The sequence below is a fragment of the Protopterus annectens genome, chromosome 12.part0 (genome assembly GCF_019279795.1).
Source record: "Protopterus annectens isolate FY-2018-M chromosome 12.part0, PAN1.0, whole genome shotgun sequence".
Taxonomy (NCBI): Eukaryota; Metazoa; Chordata; order Ceratodontiformes; family Protopteridae; genus Protopterus; species Protopterus annectens.
In genome coordinates, this window is record NC_056746.1 from 363,749,772 (window position 1) to 363,763,427 (window position 13,656).

Below are 13,656 nucleotides of genomic sequence, written 5' to 3' on the forward strand. Positions count from 1 at the left end.
ATAAAAAGTCTACTGTCATTCCCAATGATAATGTCAGTATTCAATAAACCCAGCGTGAGCTTATACAAAGATAAAAACAGCTAAATATCTGGATTTCATCATTACACAAAAGATAAATTGTAAACTAACAATACAAAATCAGATAATCAAACCAGCTTTTAAGAGCATTGTATAGTGTGAAGTATTGTTTAAACAAAGTGTCTAAGATATAATGAAAACCTGTGTAAGTGGATCCATATTACGTTATCAAAACTTTAAAAGTTCGAACGCTATATGGTCGAACCCATATGTTCAAACTTTTAAAATTTCGAAAATGACAAAAAAAAAAATAAAAAACAGAAGAAAACTACCTAATGGTTGTAAACAGGGGGCAAGCCCCCCTTCACCCCCCCACTCTTTAAATATACCAACTCCAAGACCGCACTACAGTGCAGTAAAGGGAAATCTTCCCTTTCCGCACTGAACAGAGATCTCTGTTAACACGTTCGGACTTTTAAAAGTTCGAACATATGGGTTTGACCATATGGTGCTCGAACTTTTAAAAGTTCGACAATGTAATATGTACCCTGTGTAAGTACTACTGAAAGTCCCATGATCCATCTGTCTCAAACCTCCTTCTCCCATCTTTCCTAATATCCACGCAGTCACTCCCCCCTCAGTTCTTAGGCTTAAAACCTCTCCCCGCTGTTTCTCATCTTATTTCTTCTTTACTGTTCCCATTCTTTTCAGAATCCATCCATACCTCTTTTAATCCACAGAATGCTGTTTATGCATTCCTAATTATATAACCTGCTAACATCAATCGCTTTCGTATACAATTTAAATATGTTTTTCATCCATCCAGCCATCAATAACCCCTTTTTCCCATTTTTGCACTTGGAGTCAGGGTGTCACTTCAACAGTGACAATCATTTAGAGCCAAGGTTTATACCGGTGGGTGACTAGCCCTGTCATGTTGATTGTTTTTCAGCCTGGATATATCTAGCTATTAATCTGTTAAGTAATAGAAAAAAAATAGCCCATGATTTAATAATGTCATTGCTTTCTGCAGCTACTTTCTGATTTCTGTTGTGCTATTGCCAGCTGATAATTGCACTTTTTATCAGGGAGACTTTTTTTCCCAAGTCATCTTTGATAATGGGCCATGTCAAAAAGTCTATTCCTGTTAAAAACTAAAAATCAGTCAATTCGTTTGTTCATACATTCATTCATTAATATTTTTGCAAATCAAATTACTCTCATTAGGCCTGTGACCAATTTTCAGGAGAGAACCAAGCTGTTATTTATGTGTGTGTGTGTGTGTGTGTGTGTGTGTGTGTGTGTGTGTGTGTGTGTGTGTGTGTGTGTGTGTGTGTGTGTGTGTGTGTGTGTGTGTGTGTATATATATATATATATATATATATATATATATATATGTATGTATATCGAGCTTAAACTCTACTCTACTACTTTACTTTTGCATGCAAGCTACTTTTAATATGCTGCCTATTCATTTCAAATACCTTGAAGTAGTGGCTGGCAGTAAGAAATCTTCCTCCTGGTGCCAATCTAACTGAATCTGTAGAATCATTTTCATAGGGTGCTGTTCGTGTGGTTGAATGTCAGATGGTCGATTTTCAATTGATTCGGCATTACACTGAACTTGTTTTGTTAGAGAGGAAGGGTGGCTCAGATGTAGTCTGACTATCTGCTCAATTCCCTTGGACAGGGGAGATGTTTGTGTCCCCTCTAACAATAGTCCCAGCTGTGTTAGATAATACAAATGGGATTATGCTCCACCACAACCCTCTTCTTCTTTCAATTAATAAAGGCAGAAAGGATAGATCCTTTGGGTTCCTGATTTAGAAGGGTTTCTTTTGTTTGGTTTTTGACATGCAATATAATACCAGTAGCCATTACATCATCACGTTGTCATTTACTGTTTTTGTCCTGCTTCGTGTCTTCCTGATCAAATAGTAATTCATTACTATAAGGTCATTTAGGAATATATAAAGCACTGGGGTCTGCAATGATAGTCTCAGTCTCAACAGGGCAATTGTCCAGGGTAATGGCATAACAAAAATTGTTGCAGTCATACATTAAACCAGTATAGTCAAGGTCAATCTGTACGGACATATTATTACTGTGGCAGTGAACCTTAACTGACACATATACCATTTTAACAAACATTGACATTTATTACAATTTTGCTTCTCTGGTGTTTGCTGTTACAGAAGCTAATCTTCTCTGTGATAGAAACACAGATGAATATAAAGAAAATACAAAAGCACCTAGAAGCACCAAGTTAGAGTATGTGCATGCATTTATATTATTTTTGTAATAAAAAGAAATATAGACTACTTTGCTGGAACTTTCTCTGCCTTGCTGTTGAGATTTTCCTTTTGTAAAGTTGTCTTAGTGCTCCTATATTTTTTTTTTCATTTGACTTTTGAATAGATCACGTACATTGGTCTGATGTACAGAGAGACTGCATTGCCATTCTGTGAGGCATACCTCTCAACTGTTCAGATTGTTTGCAGAATGTCCAGATTTTTGCCTCATATGTTAGTATCTCATCATAAAATTTGTGGTTTTGTGGCACATCACCGAGTATTAAAGTCACTAAATAATAACATCTATTTTAGTTTCAGACTTCAAATCCCTCAGAAAAATGCATTATATAACAAATCCTGTTATTCTAGCAATTTTTAAGTTTATGAGAGCAATTTTTAAAATCTCTCCCTATTTTTGGACCCTTGTCTCCCTATTGTTTTTAGGCTTTGCTCAGATTTCTAGTGCTAGAAGGTTGAGAAGCATGCTCTGAGTTTCTTTTGTCGATCCTTGTGAATCAACGTGTTTTTGCTGCTCTTGTTATCGTACATGGCGTTGATGAACAGTCTACATGGGAGTTGGTGTTTGAGAGGATTGTTGACCATCTTTGGTCATCCTTCATAGTTTTTCTGAAATTTGTTGCTGATGCCCATTTTAATCATTCAGCTATAAGCATTTTTTCTTGTCTTTTATTTATTTATTTTTAACATTTGATTACTGGGAAAGCCTGAATGGATAGGTGCCCATTTTCAATGGAGGTGCCTGGGAGAAAAGTTCCAATGTATTACAAAAACATTTTAAGAAAAATTATTTTACAATCTTCAAAAATAATACAAAAATATCTGCAGTTTAAATATGTATGCCAAATTATACAAAATGTAAGAAAATTGGTTAAAACAGATACAACAATGATTTAATATTTAGAGAAATTTTAGCCAGTTTAGAGAAATTTAAGTTAAGTTAGTATAACAGAAACAGGAATTGCAATATGAAGTGAGAGAAAAAAATAAGGTTATTGCATATTCACACAGAGAGTCAGGGGAGCAGTCCTGGGGTAAATTTCCTGTTTCCCAACCATAGATCCAAGTTGCACTTGAATGTGGACAGGGATGCACTTTGTTTTATGTGGATGGGGAGTCTGTTCCAGAGCAGAGGTATCATCTGCGAGATATACTTGTCCCTCCAAACTGTTCTGTTTGACCTGTCATTGACTAATAGCCAGCTTGCATATTGAGCATGATAATTCCTAAACTAAAACAGTTAAAAATATGAATTAAAGATGAATTAAAGATGAATTGCCAATAATCAAGCAAAGTATTAGACATTTGGTCGAGTTGTTAACATCATTTCTAAAGTCACTCTGCTGATCTATGTAGAAAAGACACAGTGTGATGATTTCCAAAAAGCAAAGCAATAAATAACAAAAACAGCAGTTCCTGTCAGTTTCAGAAGTATCTCATAGACAGATTCAAATCAGTGATGAAAAGAGTCAGTCTTCAAAAATCATCAAGATCCAATTTTGAGGAAAAGAAACTTCAGAAGTTCTTAGTAGATTTTCTCAGCCTACCCTTCTATGGTTTAAAAGGTACCTGTCCGAAAGGTATCAGTCAGTAAGATGGCACTCCACCCTCTCTCTATACACCTCCCAGTCGCCATTGATGTACCACAAGGCTCTATCCTTGGTCTCCTCTTCTTCAATGTTCTCACCAACACCCTCCAAGCATCCACACAACAGGCCTCTCTAACACAATACACAAATGAATCCACACTCATATGCACAGCAGACAAAATCTGGCTCTGTTCTTGCTCAACTCCAGGATAAACTACATCCCTAAATATGAACCGGTCAAGTATCTATTCATACGTTACACCTCCTTACCCTCCCCATCTTCACTCATTTCCTTACTTCAATCAATGAGGTCAAGCCATATCCCTAGATACCTGAAAGTTCTTATAGTTTCAAAACCAACTATGTTGCTGAACTGGATTTTACATTTTGAAAGGGTTAAACAACTTTTTGTGTGACATTACTTTTGTTTTTTGTAGAAAAATCTGAGTTGCATGTTGTTTGCCTCAGAGCTTGTTTACAGAGCTGCATGGCTAATCAAGACAGGTATTAGTCACTAAAAAGTGCTGACATTTCAAGCATAAGAAAAGACAGACAGAGTGATAAGATGATAAACAGTGCTACACTGCTGTGTAACTGAAGAAAACAAGGCACACTCACATTGATTCAAAGCAGCCAATAAAAATCAAGGAATGTTAAAGACCTAACATCAGCTTGTATTATTTAAAGAGACATCATGCTTTTAATATAGGCTTAATAGAAACCCTGTCATTTAGACCTGAGTATTTATCAGCTTGCCATAATATAATCCAATGCAATTCTCTGGTTTCAGTAAAGTTTTTAACATCACCACCACGTACATTTTCAGAAATAATTTCAACAACTTGAAATCTAAAACCATGTTCATTCTCATTCGGCATACAATGTCTGGCTAGTGCATTCTTAGTGTCCCCATTCCTAATACAATATATATGTTCCCTGACTCACCTCTCCCTCCCCGACATTTACCTGTTACATCTGAGGGCTGCTCCTCTGTATGATCAACACATCCCCTCAGGGAATACTTAGATGAAAGCACCCCCCCGCCGGATGGGCATATCCATCCCAGCCTGTCGCCACCTCAGACACTCAGGCCAGTGATCAAACCTCACCACCACCTGTGGCATTGGGCTTTATCCTCCAATGCACAACAATGCAGTCAATGAATCATCTACTCATCTACTACTGTGTGCTTGTGCTGTCAAAACAAAAAACATAGTATAGTATCAAGTATACATGCATACCGAAAGAGATAAGATAAGATAAAAAAAAAAAAAAAAATGCTTACTGTACATTTTTTTTATATGTATATATATATATATATATATATATATATATATATTATATATATATATATATATATATATATATATATATATATATATATATATATATTGTATGTGCAAGTGTGTGTGTGTGTGCAATATATATATATATATATATATATATATATATATATAATATATATATATATATATATATATATATATATATATATATATATATATATCAAACAATCATATTCAAATTATTCAACAGATCAAGAAAAAAGAAAAAAAAGAAAAACTTTCATCAACAGTGGAGATCTTTTTTAATTCTGTTTCTCAGCACTTTGAAAACAGAGCCAGGAATTATATATATATATATTCTAACTATAAGATCTCTGAGATAATTCAGCCTCATATTTAATATACATTCCCTTACATTTGCATTTGCAGTTGCATGATTCTGAAGATCACAGCTATGATCCTCAGAATTTTGGCAGGCACCCATCATATTAGGATTGTTCTATTTTCTAGCTGGAAACCTGGCTCGTTGTTCCTGATCCACTTCTGTTCAAACATCTACAAATCGCCCTTCCTTCTTATATGATGTTGCAGAAAACATTGCATGCAGGGGGTTTCAATCCCTCATTACACGTACACTTTTTTCCTTTTTGCCTATTCCCTTAACTTGTCTAATAACCAAATACGTTCTCTTTTCCCAAATGTGGTGACCTGTAAATTATGATCAACAGTCTCCCCTCTATTTTAATATCTTACTCAACAACAAATCTTTCTCTTTTAACTGATCAGACTTATCAAAAGATACTGATAAGGCAGCATGGTAAAATGTTTGTCATATATAGAACAGAGAGTATATATTTTATATATAGTCACTCTGTGTGCATCAGCGATCATTTATCTTCTTTCTACATGTTCTCAAGCACACCCTATGTAGGTAACCAGCTACACTAATGCAGCCCTATACCCATGCTCCCTGTAAACAGAAACAATAAGTTAATCACACCACACAAAAAACAATTATGCTCACTTAGCTCAAACGCCTAGAAGCAAAATTTACCATAATTAGCAAAAAGTTAGAATAAATAAATAAATAAAATCTCAACAACAAACATCCAATTGGAAACCTGCAAGTTGGCAAAACAGATCTAAGCCAAACAGCAGAAAACAGAAAACATTTGCCATAAACATACAGTTTAAAATAATTATTTCATCACATAACAGACTCCTACATATTTCATGTGCACACAGATATAGTTAGTTAGACAGGCAGACAGATATAACTTAGCAGGTGAGCCACTCAGCTTTCAAGCCATGTGAATAGATATTGTTTTCATGTTTAAGAGCTTTAGTGGCATTCTGTTAAAAAAAGAAAAAAAATTGACCAATAACCTTTTAAATAAGGAATGAAAATGCAAAGGTGAAGAACCGGGCTCAAAGAAAAGTCACTGGGAAGGGAACATAACTTACTGTAATGTTAACTCAAAACGGATTTCTGATGCCCTGATTGATGATTTGCCTCTAGGCAAAGATAAACATTATGTCCCACTCTGACTGTATTCACACACCTGCACAATATTTGCTTTTGTCTCATATTGCTTCATATTAACAATTCATCTGTCACTTTATGCATTCTTTTCACTTTGTACACTATATATACATACATCAAGCTCTGCAAGCTTTTCTTGTCTGCCAGCTTTGCTGTTTCACCATTAACTTGAGAGGTCCAGCCTATGAATGTAAACTTATGAACATTTACATCTGCTACTAACTTTGACTCACTAAGATTAAAGCTTTGTAAATAGTGAGTAGCGCTACTAGGTTCTGATAACATAAATATAATGGGTGTTTTGTGTTAAAAAGGCAGCTGTTTCTCCAAATATCACCTGTTCATAACGTGTTTTATAGCTGTATTTCTTGTATACCTCTCAACTGCACAGATTTTCACAGAATATCCAGATTTTTGCCTCACGTTTTTGGTCCATTGTTTTCATAAAATTGTGTTTTTCTGGCAAACTAGCGGCAAATCATTTAAGATTGAATTTAGAAAACAATGACAAACATTTGAGTTTCAGGTTTCATACCCTTCAAAAAAATCCATGCTAATGCAAAACCTGTTATTCTAGCAACTTTCTAAGTTTATAAGAGAAATATTTAAAAAATGTCCATATTTTCTGGCCTTTGTCCTACTTTTATTTATGGCTTTGTCCAGATTTCTTGCCCTAAGAGGTTGAGAGGTTTGATCTTGCATATCCACTATCAGATAACAATTTCAGTTCCATGCTATTAATCAATGATTTATGTATACCTGCTATTGTTCAATTCTGTTTAAAGATGGGAGTTCCTATCACTTCAGGTCAACCAGCATAATATCATGTTTGTCAACAAAGACAGAAGATCCTTGAGTACGTAGTGGATTGTGGGGAAGGAGAGTATGAGACCAGGTACTTACATGGAAAATATGGACATCTAAACAGTACTGCGTTCCTCACCAATATACTTTTCTACCAACTCTTCTTCTCACATGTTCTTATTTACAGCAGATGAAGAGGTTGTCTATCTGTGTTGTCCTTTAAATGAGACGTTAAACCAAGGTCCTGTCTGTTTGCATTGGTTTTAGCTCAGGTGGATGTAAAAAAAAAAACTGTTTCATCTATCACAAAAAACAGGGGAAGTTCCCTGGTGCCTTGGCCAACTATCTCCTAGAAGTAAAAATACCACCTCAAGTCTCCCTTGAAAACAGGCCACTTGATGCTGAAAGAAATGATATTGGGTATGTGGGGGCAGGCTCAGGCTTGGGAAGTAGTAGCTGTTGAATGTTAGGGACTTATTTTATAATATCATCCTGGATGGCATGATGAGAATTGTATAGTGTGGTCTCACAGGGCAGTGCAGTAATTCTGGCTGTAGTCTGTATTATTTCAACTAGCTACTTAACCATACGTTGAATGGTTGATGTGAAGTGGCTGTTGGCTTCAAGGAGGACCATTCTGGCTCTGATATATCTATGCTTAAAGTAATCTGTGTTTCTTAGTAAGTCATTACACATTAATCCAGATGAACATAAGCTAGTAGGCACATAACATTTTAATATGTTTATTAATTTGACATTTACCTTATTACTCTAGTTAAATCTTTTATGCTTTCATCCCATGTTTTAAACTGCTGCTTGTTTTCCTAGTGTGTGAGGAAAAGAATACAGTTCACTTTCCCTCACTAAATGACACTAATGTGTTTACTGTGCTGCTGCCAGTTGTTTCTATAAGAGTTTTAAATTGATATACTCATGTAGAAGTGCATTGACTCAACTCCAGGAAGACTTGTAGGTTAGTTGTGCTGTAACATTCACGGAAATGTCTTGGTTTAAGTAATGAGAGTACCTGTGTGATATGGCTACTCATGACAGAACTGTCTTGGTTTAAGTAATGAGAGTACCTGTGTGATATGGTTACTCATGACAGAAGTATATTGGTTTAAGTAATGAGAGTACCTGTGTGATATGGTTACTCATGACAGAACTGTCTTGGTTTAAGTAATGAGAGTACCTGTGTGATATGGTTACTCATGACAGAAGTGTCTTGGTTTAAGTAATGAGAGTACCTGTGTGATATGGTTACTCATGACAGAAGTGTCTTGGTTTAAGTAATGAGAGTACCTGTGTGATATGGTTACTCATGACAGAACTGTCTTGGTTTAAGTAATGAGAGTACCTGTGTGATATGGTTACTCATGACAGAAGTGTATTGGTTTAAGTAATGAGAGTACCTGTGTGATATGGTTACTCATGCTATCATATAATGCAATAATATCAATGATAAGGGTGCAGGTTATGCTGGCATGTACTGCTAGTGTGGTTTAATCATGACAGCTTGGCCTGAGTGATAAAATCCACATACCAGACTCAAATAAATCCAAATATAATCTGCAACTTGACCACAAATTATTAAACAAAGAATGAAAAATTGCATAAACAGTTATATAAAGTTGCATGTATAACAATTATTTGTTTTTAAGACAATCTGCAACATGAAAAAGTAGTCCTACATAATAATGCAGTCGAGTAGTATCACTCATCCACTTTTTTCTACTACTGTAAAATAAGTGATATTATAGCTCTTTTAAGATGACTTGTACACATGTGCAAGCAACGTTCTTTCAGACTGCCAGAAGGTGCTGCTCATGCACAGGCATCTCTTAGCATTACAGCTCTGCTAACCCTGAGTTAACCTTGCAGTTGTTTCACAATTTAGGCCCACATGTGCAACAAATCCAAATGTCAGCTTGTGGACTTATGCTAGTGATTATAATGTGGATGATGAATTGACCAGACATCAAAAAGACAACCAAGCCTGTTAATTATGCCATGTTGATGTTAGACATTAGCACAAGAACTTTATCAGTGCTGCAAATGACACACAATTAAAGCATTCTGCAGATTCAAAGTATCACAAGCATCACCTCTGCTTTCCCCTACCTCAGCCATTGTATGCTGCCTTACAGAACTCAATCCTACATGCTCACACTTTGGCTGCAGCTGCTGAATAAATGCATCTGTAGTTCTGAAGTAAGTACACAAAGCAGATGCACAAATTAAAAATAAAAAAAATCCTTATCCAGCAATGGTACCTGTCACCCCATATAATAATCAGTCACATTTTTATAACGTTTAGAATGTTCACCAATGAACAAATGTCTTCTTTTCCCTTAATTATGAAAACAGTCTGCCATCACTTCTCATGTCTTATTTTTATCTTCCCTCTGCATACCCAACATCTAGCTTTACACTATCCAATATTTATTTTATACAGACATGCAGCACAGAATTCTTCCTTGACTAGAGACCACTGTCACTCCTTAGCACATGGTTCCTCGTGAATGAATTTGCAATTTTCTTCTATTACTTTTTATGATCCTTACTGAGTATATGACCATAAGTTCTTAATTTTTTAACATTTTGAGACCAAATTTTATGTACACCATCACTGCAGACAAGGTATGACTGATTCACTGTATCATTTATGGATCCTGACCTTATAAAGTATGCCACCATCGCTGTCTAGTTCTGTCAGATATAGAGGAGTGTACTGTTCCTGCTTAACAAATTTGCATGAATAAAATAAAATACAAATAACATTTTGCAGATAGACTACGAAATCACTTTACAGACAGAGTTGTACAAAGACACTTCAGGCCTCATGATGCACAACCCTAAGACAAGTAACCTGAACATTTTATCACAAAATGGTACTATTATTTTGTGACTCGAAATTTCAGGTGGCAAATATTTTCTTAAACTATATTAATTTCAATATTTTTAAATTAAATTTGCAAAATGCCATGGAAGGAGTTCACATACTTTATGAAATAGACCCCTAATTGTGAAAATCTGTGACAAAATATTACTCTCAAAGTTCTGAGTCAGGATATCATCTCACAAAGAACATCCGCGGTGGTACAGCGGTAGCGTTGTTGCCTCACAGCAAGAGGTTCTCCCATTCGATTCTCGGCTGAAGTGCGGAGAGTGCCTTCTGTGTGGAGCCTGCATGTCCTCCCCGCAGTTGGATGGGGGTTCAAAAGACATGCGTAAATGGGCATGCCTTCGTTGAAGGTTGGACATCGAGCTGGTACCTCGGCATTCGTGAAAATCTACTGCCAATCATTAGCAGGCCAGAGTTCCGCTGTGGCGACCCCTAACCGGGAAAAGCCAAAAGACAAACATTACTCAAATTTAATATGAATGAATATAAGAAAAGTGAGATTTTACCTCATACACGTCTTCTCTGTCATCATGTGTTTCTATCCAAAAGATAACTCAGACAGAAAAATCATTTCACTCAGTGACTCTGGAATCCCCTTGTATTATCAAACTGAACAATGACACTTTAGAGTTCATGTCAGAGGTACATATGATAAGTATTCTGAGTGGCTTGGCCAAAATGTGCTAATTATTATAGTTAGAAATGATGCTCAGATCCACAAGCAGAAAAACACCACAGAGGTGATGCAATACCTTTTATATTGCCAGCATAAGCTCTAAGGCTTTTTGATGATAATAACAGGAGTCCTTCATCAGCAGTTAATTTGCTGATATGAGATGCAGTGGTTTAATATTCATTTGTATCTGGAAATGGGAGAATATATTAGATCATATTTTTCCCATTAGCTTAAAGAACCACTTTGAAAACAACCAGTCTGAGAAAAAATTCTGCATCTTGAATGGACACAAGTCTCAGACACACATGCACTGTGTGTGTGTGTGTGTGTGTGTGTGTGTGTGTGTGTGTGTGTGTGTGTGTGTGTGTGTGTGTGTGTGTGTGTGTGCGAGCACCCGTATGTGTGTGTGAAGAAAAACATTTAGCACAAATTCAAATAACCTAGTCTTACTTAATGGTATAATAAATCACAATAAATACAGATGTCCTGGAAAATTAGTTAAACCCAGGGAAATAAAACAAAAATGCATCATTTACAGTTTATGAAAAGATAAAACAATGCAACTATAACAAACTTTCAGAATGATTGCTTTGCTCAGTTCAGAGAAACTAATTCAAACACACATAGAGGTCAGTATTCATAGTCAATAGCACTGCAGTAGATTGTCTTGCACTGATGAAATGTATGTGCTAAGGTGCTCTGTATCGATTCACAGTTATCCAGATTTCATGAAAGGAAACTTCTCATTAATTGCAAATTTGCAGAATCATGAATCACTCCACTGTGCAGTTGTACAACTATGTAGTGTAACACCTACCACAGTAGTGCAGGTATCAAGAGGAACAGAAACAAGCACTAGCCCTCACACACACACACACACACACACACACACACACACACACACACACACACACACACACACACACACACTTACAAAAAAGCACTGGAACTGGTGCTTTTCTAAATTTCATTGCCTGGAGTATATGGACATGCTTCCGGGCAGCAAGGGGTTCTATGAATTATAGCAGTCTTGCAAAGTATGCATGATCACTTTTGTACATCTTGCATACTTCACAAATTAATATGAATACTGGTATATATCTGCCATTAAATTATTTATTTATTTACATTTGTTGACCGTGAAAGTCTGACTGGACGTAGGTCCATTTTCAGTGGAAGCCTGGGGGGAAAGCTCCACAGTTAAAATATTACAGACATAGTTACAGTTGAAGAACATAGCAATTAAAAATTACAAACATAGTTACAGATGAAGAACATAGTACATCAGTAGACAACTAGAATCTTTATCTGCGAAGTACAAAGACATTAACATATGTTACAATAAGAAGTTCCTGCTTTATAATAAGTAGCTAGGCTTGTGAGCATTCGCGCTCACTGTAATCAAGGTAGTTAGTGGGGTGGAAAGAGAGGTAGTGGGTAGATGGAGTAGGTGGATTTAGAGGGGGAGTTGCAAGGGCATAGCCAGCATGTTTTTAGGTGCGCTTTTAGTAAAGTTTTGAAGTGGGTGGATGATGGTACAGAGGTAATTGTGGGTGGGAGGGTGTTCCATAATTTGGCTATAGCAATGGAGAATAGTGCTTCTCCAGCAGAGTTATTTGCTCTAGTAACCTGTAAGTGATTTTTGTTGCTGGATCTCATTGGTCCTGTGGTGAGATAGGGTTGGAGTAGATTCTGGAGGGATGGGACTTTTAGTGGATGGTTTACTAGTTTGTGGGTAAGTGCGAGTTGATACCATTGAAGGAGGTGAGGAAGTTCTAGCCAGTACAGTTCATCAAGTGAGAGACAGTGGTGACTACGGTAGGATGCCCCGGTGGTGAATTTGGTGATTTTGTTATAGCAGGTCTCAAGTTTGTTTAGATTGCATTGCCTTAGGTTGGTATATATTGGAGAGGCATAAAGTAGGGTGGAGATAAGGTGGGAATTTGCTACTGAAATCTTTGCTGTTTTGGTGAGAAGTTGCTTATTTCTAAGTAAAGCTTCTAGTTTTTTGTGGACTTTTTCATGGTCATGGATATGTGAATGTCAAATTTTAGATTATTGTCTATTTCCACTCCAATTTGGTGTTATCTGTTGGGAGGGTAACAGTGTTGTCTTTTGCTGTGATGTTAAAGTGAGAATTGTTTTGAGTATGTTTGGTGGGTTGGAAGATGAGTAGTTTAGTTTTATTTGGGTTGAGTATTAATTGGGCATCAGATAACCAAGTTTCAACAGAGGAAAAGGCTTCCTGTGTGGCTTTTTGCAGTTCGGGTAGGGACTGGGCTGAGCAGATGATGGTTGCGTCATCTGCATATTGTATGAGTGTACCATGTTTGGTGGCAGAGGCTAGATTATTGGTGAAAATAGAGAAGAGTAGGGGTCCAAGGATGGATCCTTGGGGAACCCCTGTAGAGACAGGTAGTTGGGGAGATATGTCATTCTGCCATACGATAGATTGCTGGCGGTCAGACAGGTAACTCTGAAACCAGTTGGTGACTGATTGAGAGAAGGATAGGTTATTGAGAA